Genomic DNA, 14960 nt, shown 5'->3' on the forward strand with positions numbered 1-14960 from the left:
TTGATGGAAGCCAAGTTGACTGATGCTGAATGGATTCAGAGTCGTTATGACCAACTGAATTTGATAGAAGAAAAGAGATTAACTGCCATGTGCCACAACCAGTTATATCAGCAAAGGATGAAGAAAGCCTTTGATAAAAAGGTCAAGCCTCGTGTGTTCCGAGAAGGTGACCTTGTGCTCAAGAAAGTTTTGTCTTTCGCGCCCGATTCCAGGGGCAAGTGGACTCCAAACTATGAAGGTCCATATGTTGTTAAGAGAGCCTTTTTAGGCGGTGCTTTGATACTTACAACTATGGATGGGGAAGATTTCACTCGTCTTGTGAATTCAGATGCAGTCAAGAAATACTTCGCCTAAAAAAAAACAGAATAGCTCGCTAAGTTGAAAACCCGAAAGGGCGATTTAGGCAAAAATGAGCGTCTTGGTGGATTGAAAACCCGAAAGGGCGATCTAGGCAAAAGTTAGAGACATATATAAATAAAAAAATGATATCCCGCTAGATTGAATACCCCACCCTGGGGCAATCTAGGCAAAAATTAGGGATTTGGCAAGTAACTGCATCCTGACAAGACTTTGTTATACAAACTGTCATCTGTCAGAGATTCTCGCTCAATCATCGTCAACTGAAGCTTCAAATACATCAGATTCAGAGTTGGTGGAGAAATGGTCATTATGTTCAATGTAGCCCTTTTCCAATATATATCGCCAATTTCAAATTTGTAAAGATCTGTGGAGTCTTGCCATTTGCAGACTACCATTCCATCAAATAAATTTGAGCCTTTATCCAATTATTTGCACTCTTATTTGTTTTTATTCAACAAATGTTTTGCATGTTTTCATTGAGAAATATCATTGTTTTAAATAAATAATTTTTCATAATCTGTTTTTAAACAAAGTGAACATTCACAATGATGAAAGGATACTTGGGATGTCTTCAGTGCTCTCCCAAGGATGGTATGATTTCCAACAGGTTGAGATATTTGTTCATATTCCTGACATGCTTGTATCCTCTTCCTCCGGAGCCTTTTGTGGTTCTTCTCCCGAGCAGAGTGTTTGGTAAGGATTTTCATACCTTTTTCCTTCAGCAGAGTAGTGATCCTTCCTCCTCGGCAAATGTGATCTATTTGGTAGTGCAGTTTTGGGGTGACCTTGGAAGCTTCTGATTGGTGGTTGTTCCCCATAGAGATCCATCCTCCCCTCTGATAATTTCCCCAGTAGAGTTGCTTCTACAGCGGATTTTATCTGTGCGATAATCCTGTTCCTAGCCGGAATGACTGATGTTCGTTCCCCTGCGGAGGTCTTTGTTTCCTGGCATCTCTTGCCCCCATCAGATTGGATGTTCCCCACTAGGCCTGGCTCTCTCTCTTGAGATGTAGTACCGGATTTTTGTTCATTGATTCTGTGGACCTGTTTGTGTTAGATATGTCTGTTTTGTTAGCATTCATCATACATAAACCACGCATATATGCATAATTTTAACATTCAGATATTCATGTTGCATTCTTTGCCATATATCTTTGTTCGTTATCTCTTGCTAGTTGGTAATATATTTCCCCAAGCAGATGTTTGTGTCTGATCTTCCCATGTAGAGTCATCCCTATAAGCAGAAAGTGTTTATCTTCCCTTCCATACTCCCCACTGAGTTATAACCTCGTGGATGATTGTTACTTCTGTTCCTCCCAACACATATACTAGGATGGGGTTTTCCCTGAGTTACGTCCTCATAGGGATGGGTTTGTTTCATCGTGCCTCTCTAGTTTGGTCCTATATTGGCTTCTTGAGATTTTCCTTGCGCTTCCTCGTGGTTTAAATGAATGATTGCTCAGTAACCAGCAATTGTCCATCTTTTCCTCGACGGAATCTGTGGCCTTCTACCCTCATACCGGTAGTTATAAGTCCTATTTCTGTGGTTCTCTACCCTTATACCGGTAGTTGTAAACCCTATTTTATCGCCTTGCAGAGGTAACCGTGTTTTTGTTCATCCTAACCGATGACGGTTACTCTTCCGTGGTTTTCTACCCAGTATCCGGTAGATGTAATCCCCTCTTTGATGGTTATCTTTATCCAATATTCGGTATTGATAGTCCTTCACCCTTTTTGAGCATATCTCCCAGTAACCGATGATATGTCTCCCGGATCATTGTCTTTGTCAATGTATCCCCCAGCGGGTCATCTTTCATTTGCCTTTTGTCGGCAATGATCGTTTCTCCCTTATGATTTGGTCATCTTTTTATACCTAGTATTTGGTATCCCGATGCCTTTTTCTTTCGATCGATTTATCCTTTATTAACCCAGTAACCGGTTGTGGATAATCTTCCATGCGAGTATGTTATCTACGTTCTGACGGTAACAGATAATATATCTCAGGCGCTCTTTGGTCGAAGTCTTTTGTTCTTCCCTAGTCGAGTGAGATTCGTATTCCCTTTCTGTGGAATTGAATGCCCATCATGTAATCGAGTCTGCGTTTTAGCCCTCTTTTGGATGATGAGTGTCTTGGAAATATTCCCCAATTCACGCTTGGTAGGTCACCTATTATACGCCCAGTAACCGGTATCCCTGGTGTTCCTTCCTCTCTACTCCATATTATGACTTTTTCCCCCTGTGGAGTCAGATTTCCCGAGTCGAAACATACCTTTTTAGGTCCTCCTCAGATGATTTTTGGATGTTTGATATCTCTCACCCTTGTACCGGTCTTAGATATTCATTCTCCTCGAGCGTGTTGTTCTCTCACCCTTATACTGGTGTTTCGATCACATGTCTCCTTGAGCTTATTACCCAGTAACCGGTAATACCTCGCCCTGTTGCTTCCCCAACGAAGTCCCTTAGTGGATTCTCCAAGTCTGAGTCCGGATTTTCATCCGAAGTATCCTTTATGGATAATTTTGCTGTATTGGCATATTCCCCAATACATGCATCTTTGAGTCAGCTCGAGTCCTTCCATTGATTTATTTCCATTGGAATCCCTCTCGTGTCTCTTAGTAAATCTCAAGTCGTGACCTGCTCACGCATTTATCTCCTTTATTATCCCCCATAAGAGTCCTAGAGTTTCTATCCCATTGAGTGAATTACTCATGGATTGTCAGTTCCTCCGGATTTCTTTTCATCTTTGTGGACACATATCCCCACAGAGTATTACCTTTTGCATACATACATTTGCATCATGAGGTCTCTTAGGGACCAAAATTCGTCTCTCCGTTATTATTTAAGCCCACTCTACCTCGTTGAGACGAAGATTTTAACCTTCCCTTCTCCGGCTAGAATAACCTTAAATATGGGCATCTGTAAGACCCTAATTTTGACCCTAAGATCCCTCATGGCATCATAACATTGCATTTGCATAGCCTCAAGGATCATAAGCATCTTGTTTCCCTTTGCCTTTAGGTTGGGATCCCTTGTGAGTGGTTTGAGATCACCAAGCATGATTGAATTGTATATTATTGCTTTTCTGATTTTATCTACTAACCAAAAGCACAAAAATATATCACAAACATTTCTTGTTTGTAGCTTGAGCAGTCACAAGGTCAAAAGCTTCTAGGAGATCCTAGGTTGTCCATTGTTATGACCATTTTTAAATGTTTGTGTGATGCATTGACTTGGATGTATGGTGGATGCGCGCCTGAGAGCCATGTGATATGCCAGCTCAATTAATGAGCCATCATCCAACGCCTCTCCTTTTTTCTAATTTTTAATTTCTGATTTCTATTTTCTTTTATTTCTTTTAATTCCATTTTATTTCTAAAATTCATATCTCTTTCATTATTGGTCCAAAAATTATGGGACCAATTGCATTATTTTTCTTTTAATTTCTAGTTTCTAAAAATGATTTTTAATATTTTTTATTTTATCATTTGCTATTTTTTAGTAATTTTCTCTTTTCTGGTTATTTTTATTTCATTTTAAATAGTTTTTGATATTCAAAAAATACAAAAATATTTTTCCAACCTCTTTGAATGATGATAGATCTATGAAAAATATACTTATCAATTTATTAATTGATTTGAGATTTATTTGAGATTTTAATTCAATTAGGTTATTTTTATGCATTTTTAATTGATTTAAAATAGTTTCTGACTTCTAAAAATGCTGAAATTTTTTGTCAAACTTTGTTTGACCTTGTTGAACTTGGGATAATTCACTTGGACTTTTCAAAGTTGATTTGAAGTGAATTTTAAGTTTGACCTTTCTTTATTATTTTAATTCAAGTTTATTTTAAATATTAAAAATGCCAAAAATATTTGACTTGTTTCTTGACCTCTAATTCTTCATCTTGTTTCTGTTTTCCATTGTTTGACCTTGATCTTCTCTATCTTTGGTCAACACTTGTTGATTAGTATATACCATTTCATTTAATGTACTTTATTTTCTTCATTTTTTTCTTCATCTTCTCCTTCTTCTTTTTCCTTTTGATCAATGAGTTAAAGATTGGTGGTTAGCATTGATTAGGGAGGTTTAATCTTCCTTGATTCAAATCTAATTCATCTTTATCATAGATCAAGTGAGTGGCTTTGCATTAAGGATAGATTGCTTCCTAAATCATGCAAAGGACCTAAATCAATACAAGATCATTTCTCATCTTCTTTTTTTGGCATGGCAAGTTGTTGGAGTTTGATTCACTAATCAAGACCTCTAACTTGTATTGTTGCCTACATTATTATTGACCGACCTCAGATAGTTATGACTTATACATAAGTCCAATTACGATTGCTTAACATAGCGCTAAATTTGCCTTATGGCACACTAACTACTAACATTAACCACTAACCATTAACATTTACTTCTTGCACTTTACATTTATACAATTTACTATTCTTGTACATATTGTTCATTTGCTTTTCTCTTTGCTCATTTGAGCACATGTTTATGTTAATGCAATTTGCCTTTTGCTCACTTGAGCACATGATTGTGTATATATCATTGTGCTTGTGTTTTGATTGATTATTGTGGACTAAATGCAAAGAAATGAACAAATGGACTTAGGCTTTAGGACTTTCCCTATGCAAATTTGGAGTCAAAGAGCAACTAGGCATTGAGCCTTTAGAGTGCTATAAAAGTCAAAGAGCAACTAGGCATTGGGCCTTTAGAATGCTATAAATGTTAAAGAGGACTTTGCAAGGACCAATTTCTAAACCCTTACTTGTTCATTCTTGATTTGTTTGATAGAACCTTTTAATGTGTGTGTTCTTTTTCTAGGGATTCCAACATTGAGCCTAAGTGAGGAACCATTGCCATGAGCTTCTAAGAGAGAGATCTAAGAGCCATTGAGGAACTTTCCAAGAGCTTAATTGATTGTTGATTGCTTGAGCTTACTATTATGTTGCTTGCATATTCCAAAGGATGAGAGCTACTTGGATAATCAATATGATCTCAAGAGAGGAACTCCATTTGTGGTCTTGTTTCTTCTCCCTTATCTCTTGTATGATTAGGACCTTAGCCATTCTTCTTCTTCCCTCCACTCTAACCCAAGCCAAAACTTTTGTGCAAACATTTAACACTTCTTTTCAAACATTAGAAACCTAAGCCTTATGCTTTTGATTTTCAAACTTTCTTTTCATAACACTTATTTTGAATTGAATCTTTAAGTCAACTTTGACCATACTTTGTAAATACTTTTCATTGGTAAATATAACTCATTCAAATACTTTTTGTGGTTTCAATGGCCACTTTCTTAATAAAAACTTTTTCATCACCTTTAGCTATTAGGTGTGAGTTATCCTTGAGGTAGATGTAATACTCACCTATATCCTTAGTGATGGACAATGAGTCTTCCATGCTTATTATAGGGTTAACCCCTCACTAGCATGTTGAAGCTATTCTCACATGGTGGATTTGTGGTTTTAGGTTGAGTTTTCTCCCGTGGATAACAAAAGACCTTAAGGCTTTTGGGCCAATCAATTCACCAACTCATTTTGAGATTTTTACCCCGAACTACGAGGTTTTGATCCTAATCTTTTTTAAGATGGTACGTAGGCAATGGGTTTATCCATTCAAACACAAAATGTAAATAACTTGTATATTCTCTTCTCATCTCTTCAATCATGTTTGCACAAATAAATTTTCACCAAAATACCAACCTTACAACAAATGTGAAAAGGGCTCCCTAGGAGTACCTAGGATGTTTTGGGTGCTTAAAACCTTCTCATTTCATAACCAACCCCCTTACCCAGATCTCTGACATTTTTACTAGTTTTTGATTCGATAAAACTTTTAGGTTTTTGTTCGCTTTCTAACCATTCCTTTGGATAAATAGAAGTGCGATGGCGACTCGACTTGTATGGTTTACCTTAGATTTAGCCAATATCTCTAATGGTAACGAATACCCCACTACACTTACCATATTTCGTATTCTACTTAAGTACACCGTACCTTACGATGTTCTACAATTCACTTAAGTGCACTGTACCTTACGGTGTTCCTTAGTTACTCTATCTCTCATCAATCCGTCCTTTTGTGTGTGACCCTGTAGGTTTTCGCGGCATTGACAATTATATTAAATCACGTATTTAACATAATAAATAATGAGCGGTATCTAGCAACACATCACTGCTACCCAAGACACGAAAATGTAATGTGATATGACAAATCCTTTTGTGATAATACTTATGTGTGCAATTACCCTTTTGCCCTTATGTCTATATTGTACACAAGACATAGATTGTGTCATCCTTGTCTAGTTCAATATTGGTCCCATAGACATCTATCCTGTTACGCATGATGGGCAAATTCCATTTAGGTCACTCATGTCCCTCAGCATGCTTCGTGGAGTACCCATCAACCGCCTTTATGGTCATCTAGTTACGGACAATGTTTGATCAGCAATAAGGCACTCGACTCTACGTCTAGGGTCCATTGTGGTTTCAGGTCGAAGGGTGGTATACACCATTATCACCATGAGAATAACTTATGACATTTCGCGTAACATTCTATATAGTATTCTCATAACGGGTCAATCCAGTATAAATATTACTCTAAATATTCATACCTATGTTTAAGACTTGATAACTCCTTATCCATGATCCATGAGATATGATCATCAGTCTATATACATAATAGTCTTAATGCTTTAATGTTATCCCACTTTACAATAAAGCTCGACTACGGATACTTTAAGAATAATGTCCTTATGTTTAATGTGATCTCATGATTAAGTCACACTTGATACATTAAACAGACTAGCTATTCTAGGGACTTTATTAAACAAACATAATAAATAAAAAGCCTTTTATTATTAATAAATAATTGGATACAAGTACCAAAAGTATTGGCCTCTAGGGCTTACATCAACAGGCACAAATAAAGATAACTCACTCTTGAATGTTGGTATTTGCCAAGTCCTTTAGCACAGGGAATGTTACCTAATTTTAAGTCCAAAATCTCATATCCAGTCCAACAATCCAATCAGATGTTTTTTAGAGTTTTTTTGTTGTTATTAGGTGTTTTAAGGTGCTAAGACCACAAACAAAGCAAACGACAAACAAACTATATATACAATCACAAGATATGGCTCAAATAAGCAAAGTGAAAAGGACTTGAAACATAAACAAGTTGCATGAAATGTAAATGACAATGAATGATAAAGGTACTGAAATATAAATTGCATAAAGTAAATGACTTAAAAATAATACAACATTAACTAAGAGTTAGTCAATGGTTAGTCAAATGTTAGTGATGAGTTTTAATTGATTAAGTCATTCTTTGGAGAACACTCAACCATTCATTCACAAGTATGAATCCTTGAACAAAGACATCATCCATAAGAAGGGCTCCAACTTGGATAAATTAACAAGTATGCCACTAGCTCTCGTGAAGTGAAAAAGGTCAAGTTCCCACACAATGCCATGAAGAATGAGAGACTTACAATCTCACTTACTAGAATGTTATGCCTTCTTGATTAAATTTACCTCTATGTTAAACAATCGTAATTGGACTTATGTAGAAGTCACAACTATCTGAGGCCGGGCAATAAAAATGTAGGTGTTAATTCATGTTAGAGATTTGGTACAAGGAACCAAACTCCTAAAACACACCACAGACTAAAATAAATGGGGGGAGGACCTATCTCAGTCTGGCTCATGTTGATTCATCTAACACAAGGTCATTGATGAATCAACTAGCATTAGACATGAAAAGATTTCATTGGTCAATGAGGGATTGGGAAAGAATAGGGATGAAGATGAAGAGGGAAGGAGAAATAGAAACACAAATTGATCATGAGAGGAACTTCATCTGACCAATACCATCCATTCATTTTGGGAGATGAAATGTACATTTCATCCATCCCTTAAATCCAATGGTATTGATCAAACAAAAGTTAAATCAATCATGAGCAATGTCCAAACAGAAAGTCAAACATCTCAAGACCATAAAAATGGTTGAACATAATATTTAAACATTTAATCAATTAAAAATCAAATTAAAAGTGAATTAAAATATATTTTAAATTGGACAAAACTTCAAATCCCTTCAAAAGTGAATTGAAATAGGAAAATATTTAAAGATTTTTGTTGAAAGTCCCATATTTTTTGGATTAAAAATGAAATTATTATTAATTAAACAAAATAAAGGAATTAAATGGAAAATCAGAAATAAAATAGAAATTAGAAAAAATGAGGGCCATCAGATCTCCCTCATTAATTGAGGTGGCAGATCTGATGGCCAAGCGCGTACTTCCCACCATACACCTCAGTTAACGCGTCATAGGGATGGTATTTAAAAGGGAGGGTTGAGATTAAAACGGGGACTCATGATCAGATGGTTCCGGACATGTCAAACACCACCAGAGCCATAGCTCCAGCCATCTTCTCCGGTGGACCTCACCGGACTGGTCCACCCTAAACCAAACAGAAAATGAAAAACAAGGACATTATTTCAAAGTAAAAATGCTTAGGAGCTCGAACCTGGCCTCAATTTCTTCCACTTCCAATTATATTGAAAGATACATGGATTTGAAATTTGAGGTGCATGATCTGAGTTTCTTCGATTTGGCCTCAAAGCAACTAAATCTTGTTACCTGCATTGGTAGGTCTTTAGACAACCAATAAACAAAGAGAATGGTGGAGAATTGAGAGAGAATCGAAGGCTTGAAGTTTCTGAAACTTCAGCTTTGGGTAGCTATGATTTGGCTTGATCTTGATCTGAATTCACTTGGTTCTTCCTCCTCTTGCTTGTAGTGACCAATTGAGATGAAAATGGCAATGAATCCTTAGAGTTTGAATCTCAAAACAGAAGGTCAAATTCAAACTCGACTTCCAAGAAATCCTCAAGGTATTTTATGGTGTAGGGTTCTGGGATGGCTTGGCAAGGCTTGGGCAATGTGTGTTCTTCATTCTGAGGCAATGCTCCTCTATTTATAAGCTCATGAATTAATTTCCACACCCTTTGAATTTTGGCCAAAAATAGAAAGTTATGCATGGGTGCATGGGCATTGAATTAGGCCCAACCAATGATGCAATCCACTTCCAATTCGTGCATACTTGGTACTGAAATCATCACATGTAAGCATGCAAAAGGAAATGATCATTTGGGTTCAAAAATTGCAAAAGCAAACCCAACAAAGGAACCATGTGCAAGTCCCTTAATTCTTGTCCAAATGAAGTGATCTTGGATTATTTGGAAAGGTGACATCAAGGGAAACAACTTTGATATTGAACACTTTTCTATTTGGAGCTTGTATCATAATGAATTTTAAGGTGGAAGTTGGAGAAATCGAACATAGTTGAAAATTTTCCAAGTACAAAGTCAAATGGCCACTTCTTCCACCTTGAATAATGTTTGCTATGAGCTCCAAATGAAAATAGTTTCTTCACTAAAGTTGTACCTATTTAATTCCTATTCAATTTAGTCACAAATTTGACATTATTTGAATTTTGCATGAGGGAGTTATGCATTTTAGAAGTTGAGGAAAATTGCCTGTTCAATGGTGATGGCCCAAAATGACTTATAATGTTTCCTCTTGGCACATGCCCTTGCAAGTTGAATTTGACATTTACCAAAAACTAAAAGTTGGATAAGATATCTTTAAATTGATCATGAAACTTGGATGGCCTTCATATCATAAACATTTGGCAAGTTATGGTCCTTGGAAGTTGACCTCCTAACTAGGGCACATACAAAATGACCTATAATATTTCACCATAAAAAATGACTTTCCAAGCAAAAATAGTTCTTGATACCAACATGAAAGTTGTTTGGAATATCATAAATAGTAGCATTTCTCTTGGAATCATTTTGATATGACAAAAATTGTAGGATATAGGGTCTAGGGAACCCCAGTTTTGACCAGTTGACTTTCTCTGGTCAACCTCTTTGAACCAGCTTGCAAACTTGAAGTTCTCTTGATCTTTGAGACTCATGGAGAATCATATATGCATAATATGATTTATAATGAAGTATCCCTTGATATATTTGACCAATTGTTGAAGAAACTTGTTGAGGAAGTCACACAAGATACCTAGATGAATTAGGGCTTCCAAGGCAAACCAACTTCAAACTCTTGATGAAGTCTTGATCAAAATGATAAATGAAGAATATGGAGATCCATATATGATGTTTATAACCAATAGTGTGAAGGTGATAAAAACAAGAAAGGGGGGTTTGAATTGTTTTTGAAAATAAAAGCTTTTTCAGAAATAAGAACACACAAAATTTTATACTGGTTCGCTTAGAAAGCAAAGCTACTCCAGTCCACCCGGCCAAGGTGATTTCGCCTTCAAAAAGGACTTAATCCACTAATATTGAAAGATTACACAACCAATCGTCTAAGAGAATGATCTCTTAGTCCTCTCAAGTATACAGACTACGAAGAGTCACTTGAGGAATAAAAACAATTTAGCAAAATAGATTTGTAATAGAGAGTACTTCTAAGAGTAAGCAAATATTACAGCAAAGTATTGGAGCAAGAGTTTTCACGTATGAGCAGCAGCTCGTGAAAAATTGAGAGAGAATATGAATGACTTTTTCTGTGTGTTGTCGTTGTGTCTCTCAGTGAGGTTGATTGTCCTTTATATAGTAGTGAGAAGGACCGTTGGAGTGATGACATAATCTTGGTCTTTGATGAGCATTCAATGTTATTACTTTTGTGTTTCTTGCTAAAACCATTTTGTCTCCCTGAATAACTTCTTTCTTAAAAAACTTCCTTTCCATATTGAGAAATTCTTTTCGTTACTCTGTATGGACTTGGTGAATCTTCATCAGAGTCTTGTTGTATCGGAGTCATTCTTCAGAAGGAGATCATGTCTGAATTCATCAGAGCTTCTCAGAGTACTAGTTCTCTAGATCATCAGAACTAAGACCAGTAGATGTTAGAGCTTATGGTTCTTTTTACTGTCTTGCTTTGCTCAGATTCAGAACTTCTTGGGCGCATTTCTTCTTTAGCGGCGTCTGATCTTCTAGCACTTTGTATCTGATCAGTGTTTGTATCTGATAAAATGATCAGAGTCTTTCGTTGTTGTTCAGAGTCCTGGACACTTAGAAAAATTTCGTTAGGGTGCCATTTTTGGTTTCATCCTTTGTTATCATCAAAATCTTGGAATTCTATTGTAGAGCCAATTTTGTTTTTACAATCTCCCCCTTTTTGATTATGACAAAACAATTTTAATTTAGTGATGAAACATTTTTAGATAAGAGTTTTAGATCAGATGGAAGTGAGCCCCCCCTGAGTTAAGTCTGGGAGTTCAGAAGTTCTTACCGGACCTTCCATGATTTGGTGTTTCTAGCTACTCTCCTGCAAATTTCTAAGCAAAAATTAGAAACAATGTTTGCAGAGTTTTGATAGGAGTTAGATATGTTTTCATCAGGTGTTGCAAGATGGATATGAGGCTCACGATCAAGAATGTGAGGTTCTTTGTAGATGGGAGTGGAGACAACACCAGTAACTGCTGGGTTTGGAGTGCTTGAACTTGGAGCTTGCTCATTTGAGTTCATCTGTTGAGAGAAGTTATACACTGATTGTTGTTGAGAATCCATGAAGATTGTTGATGAACTGGGTTGAACGTTGAAGATCTGGAGTGCACACTGCAGGAATGCCTTGAGAGAAGAAAAACTTGCAAGAGGGTTTAGAGTGTTTATGAGCGTGAAAAGTGTGCAATGTGTGAAGAGAAGAGTTTAAATACCCAAATTATGGCGCATGCAAAAAGACACACATAAATGAGTTTAGCACAAAAACCAAGTACGCACGTTAGAGGGAGAATGATTACAGCTCATAAATGATGTCTAATCCCAACATCAGCACACTGCTCGAGGAGATCTCAAGAGACTGTTTCTTGATTACTGCTAGACAGTTGTCTAGAAGTTCCAAGGTCAGACGCAAGGTGCTCCACGTGTTTGCTTTATCTGATCTTCAGGAATACCAAAGGGTTGGTTCCTGGAGATTTCTAACTCAGATGACTTCTAACTGGTAGGAGTATTAGAGTCAGATACAGAATCCAACTGTTTACATCAAAATCTTATTTCTCTATCTCAGAGGCACATTTTATTCAGAACACTTTTGAATGTTCAGATTCTTTAGAATAAAAGAGAATCTATATTCAGCAAGGGGTTTTGTAAAGATGTCAGCCCATTGATGGTCTGTATCAATGAACTTCAACATTACTACCCCTTTCTGGAAATAGTCTCTAATGAAATGATGTTTTATTTCTATGTGCTTGGCTCTGGAGTGCAGAATAGGATTCTTGCTTAAACAGATGGCAGCAGTATTGTCACAAAAGATAAGAATGTTACTCTCAAAGATTTGAAGATCCTCTAGTTGATTCTTCATCCAGAGCATCTGGGTAGTGCATAATGATGCTGAAATGTATTCTGCTTCTGCAGTAGACAAGGCTATGGTTGATTGCCTTTTGCTGGCCCAGGATATCAGATTCTTTCCCAAGAGCTGACAATTTCCAGATGTACTTTTTCGTTCCATTTTGTCCCTTGCGTAATCTGCATCACAAAAACCAGATAGTCTATACTCTGATGTTTTCTCATACATCAGGCCCAAGTTAGGAGTTCCTTTTAGATATCTGAGTATTCTCTTAACAACTGTTAAATGAGATTCTCTAGGATCTGATTGGAATCTGGCACAGAGACAAACACTAAATAGAATGTCAGGACGTGTAGCAGTCAGATAGAGAAGGGAGCCTATCATACCACGATAGAGCTTCTGACAAACCTTTTGACTAACTTCTTCTTTTTCCAGAATGCAAGTTGGATGAATGGGTGTCTTAGCAGGTTTGCATTCCGCCATTTAGAATTTCTTCAGAATGTCTTTTATGTATTTACTTTGATGAACGTAGGTGGCTTCTGAAGCTTGATTGATCTGAATTCCTAGAAAGAACTTTAGTTCTTGCATTAAGCTCATTTCGAATTCTGCCTACATTAGCTCAGAGAATTCTTGACATACAGAGGAGTTAGCTGAACCAAAAATGATATCATCAACATATATCTGGCATATCATGAGATCATTGTTAATGTTTTTACAGAAGAGTGTAGAGTCAACTTTCCCTCTGATAAAATCATGTTCCAGAAGAAAATTACTTAATCTTTCATACCAAGCTCTGGGAGCTTGTTTTAGTCCATATAAAGATTTCTTAAGTTTAAAAATGTGTTCTGGACAATTTGAATTTTCAAAACCCAGAGGTTAATTGACATACACTTCTTCTGATATATACCCATTAAGAAATGCGCTCTTGACATCCATTTGATACAGTTTTATAGAATGATTTATAGCAAATGAAACAAGTAAGCGAATAGATTCTAACCTAGCGACTGAGGCAAAGGTTTCATTGTAGTCAATCCCTTCTTGTTGACTGTACCCTTGAGCCACCAGCCGAGCTTTGTTTCTGACAACTTCGCCTTTCTCATTTAGCTTGTTTCTGAACACCCATCTAGTTCTGATAATGTGAGTGCCCTTTGGTTTAGGAACAAGATCCCAGACGTCATTCTTTGTGAATTGATCTAGCTCTTCTTGCATGGCTAGAACCCAGTCGTTATCTTGAAGTGCCTCATCACATGAAGTAGGCTTGATCAGAGATACTAGTCCCAGAGGAGTTTCTTCAGGTGTCTTGAAGGTTGACCTAGTTCGGATAGGTTCATCCTTGTTTCCCAGAATCAACTCTTCAGATATGTTGAGGCGACTTTTTGATTTCTTTGGGATCGCTGGGGCTTTAGTTCCTTCTGAACTTTGTGTACTGGATGCTTCTGGTGCTTTGATCTTTTCGTCAGAACCTGCAAGGGTAATCTCCAGATCTGCAAGTTTCTCAACTAGCTTTGACTTTTCAGGGTCAAGCTTATCATTAAATCTGACGTGAATTGATTCTTCCATGATTTTGGTTTCTGTGTTGTATACTCTGTAGCCTTTAGAGCGTTCTGAGTATCCTAACATAATACCTTTTTGTGCTTTTGAATTAAACTTGTTCAGATGTTCTTTAGTATTCAGAATAAAGCAAGAGCATCAAAAAGGATGAAAATAAGAAATGTTGGGTTTTCTTCCATTACACAGTTCATAGGGAGTCTTCTCCAGAATAAGTCTTATGGAGATTCTATTCTGAATATAACACGCTGTATTTACTGCTTCAGCCCAATAGTGCTTAGCCACATTTGTTTCATTGATCATGGTTCTGGCCATCTCTTGGAGTGTCCTATTCTTCCTCTCTACAACTCCATTTTGTTGTGGAGTTCTTGGGCAGGAGAAATCATGGGATATTCCATTAGAGTCAAATAATTCCTCAAAAAATTTATTTTCAAATTCTCCACCATGATCACTTCTGACTCTGATGATTTTAGAGTCAAATTCGTTTTGCACTTTGGAACAGAAGCTAGTGAATACAGAGTGAGACTCACTCTTGTGCTTTAAGAATTTTACCCATGTCCAGCGACTAAAATCATCAACAATAACTAATCCATATTTCTTTCCATTAACTGATGCTGTTTTCACAGGACCAAATAAATCTATGTGAAGAAGTTCCAGAGGCTTAGAGGTAGAAACATTA

The sequence above is a fragment of the Lathyrus oleraceus genome, chromosome 6, assembly GCF_024323335.1.
Source record: "Lathyrus oleraceus cultivar Zhongwan6 chromosome 6, CAAS_Psat_ZW6_1.0, whole genome shotgun sequence".
Lineage (NCBI taxonomy): Eukaryota > Viridiplantae > Streptophyta > Magnoliopsida > Fabales > Fabaceae > Lathyrus > Lathyrus oleraceus.